This window comes from Ixodes scapularis, unplaced genomic scaffold (assembly GCF_016920785.2).
Source record: "Ixodes scapularis isolate PalLabHiFi unplaced genomic scaffold, ASM1692078v2 PGA_scaffold8__174_contigs__length_109621045, whole genome shotgun sequence".
NCBI classification, from domain to species: Eukaryota; Metazoa; Arthropoda; class Arachnida; order Ixodida; family Ixodidae; genus Ixodes; species Ixodes scapularis.
In genome coordinates, this window is record NW_024609883.1 from 40237423 (window position 1) to 40247447 (window position 10025).

General features: G+C 44.8%; 1 long non-coding RNA gene across 2 annotated transcripts; it reads left to right on the plus strand.

The window, feature by feature from the left end:
• The first annotated feature begins 676 nt into the window (after window positions 1-676).
• Window positions 677-4399, plus strand: LOC120843646. 2 transcript variants are annotated; one of them, XR_005716230.3, is made up of 3 exons: window positions 677-731; window positions 1338-1487; window positions 1569-1847. It is a non-coding gene; the product is annotated as an uncharacterized LOC120843646 (long non-coding RNA). The 2 variants fall into 2 exon arrangements; XR_005716229.2 differs by lacking the exon at window positions 677-731 and adding an exon at window positions 4365-4399 and having other exon boundaries at window positions 1281-1487; window positions 1569-1640.
• Window positions 4400-10025: the final 5626 nt, after the last annotated feature.

A 10025-nucleotide genomic window follows, 5' to 3' on the forward strand; every position in this document is an offset into this window, starting at 1 on the left:
GTAGAAAAAGAGGAGGCAATGTCTCAAACTCAGCTGCAAAGTTTATTTCGTACACGCCTTATATACCACAACTCCAACGCTGTCTCTACAAAAAAAAAAAAGAAGATATATGACAAGAGGACAATGAAATTTGGATAAACCTTCTCTTATCTTCCTTGACCTCTCCTGCGAAACACTCACACAAAGGGTCACATTCCAGCATAACCACCGCCATTCGGCGTTGGAGTTGTTGTATATAAGGCGTGTACGAAATAAACTTTGCAGCTGAGTTTGAGACGTTTCCTCTCCTTTTTCTACCTTCTGCTGTGTTCTCTTTTCTGCCCCAGTCTCAGGTTTACAATCATGTTCAACTTACACCAGCTCTCCTGCACTCTGACTATTTTTTCGATAACCAGGGCTATGCTGTTTTTTATCTACTTCACTTGCAAGTGTGATCTATGTTTGCAACTATTGTACATTGGTTGTGCTTAATTCGAAAACTGTATTTTTAGTGACTTATGACTGGTCTTTAAGGTAATAACGGCTTTATTTGTTGATTTCAGGAAATGTACTCTCTTGTCCATTTTTTTGGCGAAAAATGATGTCGCAGTTGTCCCTACCTGTTGGGTGTGCAATGGCTGCACGGCATGGCCACCCTACAAATCAAATCGGTTGATGATGGCAATTAGAGAGCGTCGAAGAGCCCTCGACTGACTGGGCCACATTCTCCTGTCAGGTGATGGCATCATGTTGTAAGTATAGCAGGGTGTCTAGCAACCGGGAAAACCGGGAATTGTCAGGGAAATTTTAATTACCGGGAAAAATCAAGTCCAGTCATGGAAAATGAGCCGGAAATGCCATTGAGTGCCCTGAGCAAAGAGTTGAGAATCTTGGGGCAGAGAAATAGGCAATAAATTCTGCTTAGAGCGGAGCGCGGACTCTGCTCACCCAATGTAGAGTGTGCTAGAGCACTGCACGAGCCAGAATTTCTAGACCCGGCCCGGTAGAGGCACGGCCCGGGTTTGGCCCGAGCCTAATAGAATATTTAATTTCCGGGGCCCGGCCAGACTTGGCCTTGAAGAGACACGGCTCGGGCCCGGCCCGGACCCGACAGAATTTTAGACAGAAGCTTGAGCCCAGCACGAGCCCGACAAAATTTTTGTTTTCTTTAATATAAACCTGAGCTGGCCCAATCCTCACAGATTATATACATGAGCCCGAAAAAGTTGGCAGGCTTTAACCTAAAAGCTGTCTAACCATAAAGCGAGCATATTTGATTAAATGAACAAAAGTTTAGGGTGCAAACAAGCTTGTGGTGGTTAAACATTTGACTGGTGTGCTCGGCTTTCTTGTTTCAGTGACATATGAAGATGCAAAGTACAAAGAAAAAAAATTCGGAAGCGACGTCCGACCTAACATTGAATAATGAAGAGCGGGAGAAGAGAAAAAGGAAGAGACTGCAGCATACTCTTTCTTCATTTGAGGATGAGGACTTCTATGACCAAGATGTATGCACCTAAATTTCTGCAACACCTTTGTATTCGGTATTCATTTGCCCTCCTTTTTCATCAAGCTTGCCTCTTCTGCAGGAACGACGTAACACTCAGCCAGCCCCTCAACTTCCAGAACGTGCACCAGAGCCCAAGCAAAAACGCACACGTGTATGTTTGCTTTTTGTTGCTGCAATTTCTTAACGCTTTCCAGCATTTAGATTTTTTATTTTATGTGATTAGCCTCAGCTTGGTTAGCCGCAATTGTGATAATGAATGGTATCCATATTGTTTATTGAGCACCTGCTGTTTTGGTGTTTCTTTTAGAGCGCAGCTCTTAGGCGCCCGTTTCCGGCTTGAGTGGTGTCGCCGTCGCCGTAACCGCGGCGACGTTTCGGCAAGGTGACGTTTCGGCACCATGCCAAATTGTCCTCGCGGGGTCACGTGACCCCCGTCAGGAGGGTCACGTGACCTCACGGTTACGGCGACGCCGCTCAGAGGGAGGTGTGGCAGGGAGGAGGGGTATACCCTTTCCTCGGGACCCTTCCCTCCTCCTCTAGAGCTGCACTCTAATTTAGCGTTACAGGGAGTTGTAAACGGCTTTCATTTTTTTTTATCTAGTCATTTTTAATTTACAAAGCTGCTAGTTGTGGTATGCTTCCTCGCACAAGGACAGTTATAGCCTAAGGGATGGTGAAGTGGATATTTTTAATTTGACGGTGCATATGTTTGCTTTGTATTGCTCCAACCTCATGTTTGCATAATTCTGCTGTACTAGTCATTTTTATTTTACAATTCAATTTATTTTGTTTATTTATCTATGCTTTCTGGTCAAAGGATACATTAGAATGCTTACTGTTTGTGCACTCTAACCCTAGCACTTTTTATGAACCTGTCCTCTGCTTTATATGTGGAATGGTTTGCGCAGCGTTAGGATTGACCACTTCTTAAAGAAAGGTGGTACATTTTGTTTTACACCACCGAGCACTCTTTGGTGTAAGGTACATTACCATATAGCTGAATGACACAATCAGCTATACACGTTTGCAAGCAGTCATGTTTCCAAAAGTAGTCTAGCCACCATGGGTAGGGAAACGTGCTCTCAGGGTACCAATCTGTCAATTAGCTTAGTGACGCTTTAGCAAGCCTTCATAATCGGATTATTTGGGGTGAACCCCAGCTGCAAGATGGCAGCGCGCAAGGGCCTGCCATTTTCCAGACTCCGTTTCATTTTTGTTAGTGAGAGAAAACAAAGGCTTCTTCGGTATCATCTAGGAAAACCACATGTCCAATATTATCTCCATTTAAATCTTTATGAAACGGATCAGCAAACTGCTAACCCTAGCTGACAATGGAGGCGCAAACGACAGCGCAGTTGCTACTACGGCTTCAGTGCACCAAACATCAATTTACTATGTCAGGTGCATTGTTACGTTTTCTTTGTTTTTTCCATGCACAGTCAGTCCTTGACTTGAGCAATGTCTTCTCCAAAAGTTGGTTCCGCGGTGTCCACATGATTGGCACAGACCTGGATGTGCACGTTTCTCATGGTTCACCTCTGTTAAATAATAATGGCATTGTTTGCACAATGTTCACATACTCAATGGCTTATTTATGTACTATTTAGTAGACCTCGCTGCATACTAATGTTCCTGAGATATTTATTCCTTTGAGAAAACTTGGCTTTAGCGTAGGTTGCAGTGGTGCAGATGTCGTCCGACACGGAGCAGACAACACTCAGGCCCGTCTGTTTGCGTCGTCCTCGCAGGGGTAGCACATCATCATTTATACCATGGGATTGGTCATGTCTCCTCCGTCTCTGCCATTGTTGCCTGTAGAAGCCGATGTTCCGGGTTTTATTTGGGCTATGTTTAAAGCAAAATTGCATAGGAAATATTCCACCAATGCATGAAATAAAATAGTTATTTTTATATTTCTTTTTAAATTTATTTTTTATTTTTATTTGAAGTCTTATAATTCCAAAAGTTTTGGAATTAAGCAGAGTTGCCTTTTAACAACAAATGGCTACAGCTAAACAGGGCACACAAGTGAGGAGCTTTTTTTTCTAAAAAGGCGAAATCCACATGAAGCAAAACAGATAAATTGGTATGTTTGCAGGTCAGTATAGCTTTGAGCCATGTGCCGCAGCCACCTCTGCTGTGGTTTTTATAGCGTACTCTGACTGAATTCACTGTAGTAGCATTTGAGATCGATGGACCAACGAATATAGTTTGAATTCATACAAAAATTTGCTTGGTTTCAGTTTTCTGGATTTGGCTCTTTTAGATGAAAGGAAACTGTGTCCTGGTGAAGCATGTGACAGCAGCCCACATAAGCTCACTACAGTGGAGTTTTGTCCCATGCCTCGCTCCCGAGCTATCTGGCTCATTGAAAGGGTGTCTAGCACCTTGGAAAAGCTGGAATTGTCAGGAAATTTCGGATCATCTGGAAAAGTCAGGGAATTGTCAGGGAGATAATCAAAAAGTTAGCCAAATCAGGGAAAATGGCCAAGGCGAGTAATGCGGTGGTGTGCGACGAAGCCAGGAGAGTCGTGCATTGACGTGGCTGTGCTAAATAACATTGCCCGAAACTTTGTAAGTCTTTGACTTCTTGAGCAACATAAAGACTGATATCAATAAATTGTTTTAAATTGTGAGTGGTGCTCACTTATGAGGTGTTTAGTAGCAGTTCGTACCACATCTCCAAACTTCTGTAATGGACAGGGAATTTAAAACCTGGAAAAGCTGGGGAACTTAAAAGGAGGAATTTGCTTGACACCCTGGCTGATTTCATAGTTACCGATGTCTGCCAAGTTATGCTGAAGTAGGGCATGAAATTGTCGATATTTCACTGTGGTAGCTGACGTTGCGTTGTAATTATATACTTTTGAAACAGGAGCTGTGCACACCTGCTTTAAACAGAAGGCAGAAAACAATGAGCCAGCCATCATCGTGCAGGAAGCCGACGCCAAATGGGCTGCTGCTGAATCGGTCAGGCATGCACCAGCTAGGACCAAGAAAATGGTAATATGATATTTCTAATTTTGCTTAAACTCCCGAAAAATACTTTTGCATCCTAAAACAAGCCCAGATTTCAAACAAAGGCATTAGTCTACTTTACATAAAGACATTTTTAAGTATTAAGAAATTTATTTAGGCAATGAAAGAACACCATGTTATGGCATTGTCTGCAATGAGCTTGACATTGTAGAAAATATGAGGCTCATTGACATTGCCCCTGGGTCCGGACAGTTCATCAAACGCCGTTTCATTGAACATTGTTTCATCGAAGCTGTTTCATTGAACGCAGTTTTATCGAACGCTGTTTCATTGAACGCCATTTCATCGAAGTTGTTTCATTGAACGTAGCCTATTTGAGCAGTAGAATTTTTTTTTTTTTAGTGCCGGGAGGATAGCAGTGTTTTAATATTTATTGTAACATAAACTTATATATATATATAAAAGGAAGGAACCTTTTTTTGTCACCTTCTATTTTTTTTTAGTAAATGATGACTTCTGTTAGTGAGGCCAATAAGACACGGTAACACTAACGACACTTTTAAAAGCTGTGATCATCAGGTGCAGTGATGAATGCACGTCCATTCAAAAGCGTATATATATCTTCGTCCTTGAAGAGACCTATTCTGCTTCAAGAGGAAGCCGTCCTTGAGGCAGTGATCTGTCTCACTGGCCCATGATACGGGGAAAAGAAAAGACTTGTCTCCCCTCTTTGTTAATTTATTATAACCGACAGAACCGTGGACCTGCCGGATATTCGACATACAGTAATATACTGCATGTCAAAGATCCGACAGGTCCACGGTTCTGTCGGTTACAAAAAATTGACGAAGAGGGCAGGCACGTCTTTTTTAAGAACATCTATGTTCTTAAAAAGAAAGCTATTCTCTTAAGATAAAATGAAAACAAAGTTAAATCTACAAATACAAAATGAAAAAGGTGCTGCAGAAAATAGCTGTTTCCCTCTTAAGAAAGTGCCTTTCACGCATGAATAAATAGGTTGAAGTGGGAAAAAGTGAGTGGCCGAGAACAGCCGCCTACCTTGCCAGAAAAGAATAAGTCGCGTATCCACTGTCTTCTGTGGGTAGGTCACACTTTGCGGTAAAAGTCTAAACTGGAAAGAATGACTTGTGCATGCAAAGAAACTGTGGTGAAACTGCTAGGACAGATGTAGGCATTTCTTTTTTTATCTTGATGACACTGTCTGCCCTGAAATAGGCACCCATTTTCTGAATGCAACCAACTTTTTTGTGGTATTTTTTTGCAGGAGCAGTGTGCCTCTTCTCAGGAGTGACTGAGGGGCTGCCACAAGGGGAGAAGGCAAGCATGTTTCTGATTACAAGGATGGACAGTTGGGCTGGGCTAGTTAGTAAGAATTCATGTTGAAAAACGGTGCGAAAACCAGACAAAGGAAAAAGAACACACAGTGCCTTGTCCTGTGTGTTTTCTTATCCGTGCATTTTGCGCTGTTTTTCAGCATGTTTCTGCCTTGATTTTTCTGTTAGTTTTAAATGTTAGTAGTTGGTTACTTTGATCCCAGTTGGAAGCATGGAATTGGTTAACCGTGCTAAATGCATAGAATTGAAAAAAAAAATTCATGCTACCTAAATCATTTAAAATGCTTTTTTTTCTAATGATTTCTTTCTCCTTTTTTTACAGCCATCCCATGAGTAGAGTCCCTGTTGTTTGAATTTTTTATGTCAATTTGTAATATGCATATGTTACCTTTAATTTCTATTCATGCATACATTTTAGCCCCAGCTAGTGGTTTCTTTTATTTAATTTATGTACACATTAGTGTGGTATTTTTAGAAGATTTAAAATTTATGTTCTTTTTCTAGTCATTTTTGGTTTATTGCCTCCGTTATTTATTTATATGTCCTAGCCCAAGATCGGGTGTAATTTGAGATATATTTAGAATTTTATTTTAGGCTACTTGCTTTATGTTGCTGGGAGTTTTAATATTTTACATTTTTATTTTTATGCAGATCAGCCTTGTAATTTAGTGTGTTCCTTACAATTTTGTAGATCTAATAGCTTGTAAGAAACAGAAGAATTCTCTGGTACTTGTAATGTTGGTTTCGTTTTTGAAATAAATTTATTCCAATAACTTCTTGTTTTCTTCCAGAGTCCTGCTTCTAGGATTTCAAAATGCTGATTCATTAATGGCCTGTAATGCACATCCATTTACTCATATCAGGCACCAGCTCAAAAAATGACTTCATGACAACCATAAATGCAGTTTACTGGCAGCGCTTGTCAATGTATTTTCGGATAACATTGTTCAGTAATGTCCAAGTAACACATGCAGTAATATCTGGCCAGTGCCAGCATATTGTAAAAATGTTTACTGAAAGTTAACAGAATAAAAGCACTGAGGAAAAACAGATGACCGCTCTTTCATTTAGTTACGACGCTCGTTTTTTGGAAGCAAAGACTCGCGCACGGGTCAAGATTAACTGCAAAAGAAAGGCTTGATCAAAGGAACTTTAGGGAGATAAGGGATGAGTCAGTAACACACCACCTTCGGTATCTAGTTGACCTCGACCTGTATGCGACTCTTTGCTCCTCAAAAAATAAACGTTGTTGCGAAATGAAAGAGTGGTCGTTTGTGTATGTTCTTCACATTTTTATTCCTTCACTTTTAAGTAAGCCGTAATGTCAGTGCAACATTTTGGTGCAACATTACTGGATGGTAGAATTCGTGGCCATTAACAACAACTAGCAACGTTAGCGACGACGTCCGAGTAACATCACTGATCTAGCATCCAGGTAACATAGAGAGCTATGTTACTGCAACATTTTGATGTGACGTTACTGGAAGGTAGAACTGGTGGCCATTAGCAACGTTTGGCAACGTTATCTTACAACGTTCCAGTAACATTATTTGGGTAATGTCCAGGTAACGTATGCAGTTACGTTACTGTAACATTGTGGTGTAACGTTACTGGAGTGTAGAATCCGCGGTCGTTAGCAGCGTTCGGCAACGTTACCTGACAACATTCCAGTAACGTTGTAGCCACATTTTGTGCTACTTGGGGGCTAACGCGTCTTAGCTCGGAGCGTGGAGCGAAAGCTTGCGCTGGGAACTTCCTGGGTTCGATCTCCGCCGTCCCCGCCCGCTTCGATCTGGATGCGTTTCGTACAGGCACGCGTTCGTGTAATCACTGCTGCCTGATGCACGCTAAAAACTTCAGGTTAGCGGTTGCACTGCATTAGCTAAATTTTCCATGTACCGCGAAGAGACCGATCACCCGTTGAGGCGTACCACCATCAAGGCTGTATAAACATACAAAGCAAGCCAATTGTTCTCGTGGAAACGCGCGAGACACGTACGTGCCATGGGCGGGTGCTCCATCGCCATTCGCTTCCAAGAACACTGTACTTCCAAGGGCCGCTCGAGACACGTGCCTCGCGCACTGGCGCATTTGACGCTATCTTGCAATACCAACGCGAACACATCGAGAGGCTTCACTCCCCTCTTTCGGTTGCCCTGCAGGCGCTGCAAAAGCGCGTTATCGCCTTGCTCGCCCACCACCACCTTTACTTCACAGCACTCCCAGGCACTCCTCTCCCAGATCACGTGTTGATTACGCGATTACGCAATGCGCCCCGCGGCCCGCGTGCTGACTCCCGTCCACTTTTTGTTCTTCGGTCTTCGACGCGTTAGCACAGGCGATGAGCATCGGCGCTCGAGGCCTCCTGTTCGGCGCGCTTGTTTTTTCAGCGTCGCGTTAAGCCTGGTTCAGACAGTTGCGTTTGACTGCGTTTGACTGCGTTGCGGCTGCGATAAACCAGGAAATCCCTGCTACTTATATCGCGTGCCAAGATGATTCCTTGAATTAGATCGCACGCTTCATACGAAGCACAGATGTGCCGGTGACTCGCTTTCGGTTCTCGACGCAAAGCAGTCAAACGCACTCAAACGCAAGTGTCTGATCCGGCCTTTAGTCTTCTCGAGCGGCGCGCTTGCCGCCGCGACTTCGGGGCGAATCGTCTGGCGTTTCGGGATTACTTGACGCCCATCCCAGCCTGGATGGGTACAAACCCAAAGGTGTTCTATTTTTCTTTTTTTCTCTCTTTTTTTCTCGCGATAATGGGCCGGGAATAACCCTGGCCAACCTAAGCATCCGAATGATAGATTCGGCAGCTCGTAAACCCAATGCATGGTGGGGGCCTGGCATTTCAGCAAAGGCCGTGCACTTAATTTCTATCGCAGATCGCGTGGTTAGTTCAGCCAAACTACAAGGAAAGAATGACACTCCGCAGCACTCTGCGGAATGCCCCTTGTACATACAATAGGCTCGACCGTCCCAGTTTAGCGTACGGAATCTATTCTATGTTCCCCCCAATCCTTTCACACAGTAAAGAGTGGCCGACCCATTGCACTTTGGCTCGAAATATAGATATGCATGGCTCTTGTGGGCTTGGTGACAATACTTGGACAACTCGGACGCAGCTTGCCCCGGACCAGGCGCACCGTTGGATTTTGTGCTGGTGTGGTCTGTGTGTGTGCTCTGTGCGCAGTGTTTGTTCGACGTCTCAACGACCGTCTGCCGCCGGAATTACCTCCGCTCGCTTCTGGACAAAAAGGTTCCTTCCTTCATCGGTTCTGCCGCCCCCCCCCCCCCCCCCCCCCCCCCTCAGCCGCGGTTTCTCGCGCCCCGCTGTGTCGGCTTTGGCGAAACAGAACCCTCCTCTTTTTCGCAATTTTCTCTTCTATCAGCTGTTATCCCCCTGCCCCTGCCTAACGATGGCCCTTGGCTGTAACTTCCACGTCAGTATTTCCTCTTTCGAAAGTCGCTCTCTCGCAGACTCTGACGGCTCGAGTGAAGGCAAGTGTTTTGTTGAGGCTGCGGAGCCGTTAGGCCTATTTTGTAAATGTTACTTTGCGTACGGGAGGACTGTGTATTGTAGTTGTGACCAGAGCCGTCTCTGGTTGTGACAAGTATGAAGCGCCCCCTCCAGTCCACCCGTCTGTGGCCGCCAGGCTCGGCGGGCAACATTGATCACCGCAGCAATAAAAGCCGCGGAGCGCACGCCGCCCCGGTCAGTCATCGTTCACCCTCACAACCAGACTGCGAGTCGACTCTTCTCGGCGGGTGCTTCGGCCCCCCTCGTCCACGTTCGAGAAGGATCGTGACACTGGCGACGAGGAACCGTGGCACTGGAAGCGAACAACTTGCACGGTTCGGCCCACGCCGCCGAGAGATTCGGAACACCGCCCCCCGCTCCTGTCGCCAGGCCGCGGTACGGGAGGCTCGATCCGTTCGAGGGAGATGGGTTCGCCTGTCCAGTCTACGAAGAACAAGTCCACGTGTTTTTCCTGGCAAACGACACACCCGAGACAAAACAGCGGAACATCTTCTTGGCCAGCTGCGGGACCCGCGTCTTCAGTCTCCTGCTCGACCTCCTCAAGCCGGCCACACCGCATGTGAAAACGCTGGGTGAGCTAGAATAAGCTTACTTGGTCCATCTTGTCAGATGAACCGAATAAGCGAATGCGACGGAATAAAATTGTACGGTCAAATGTTATAAC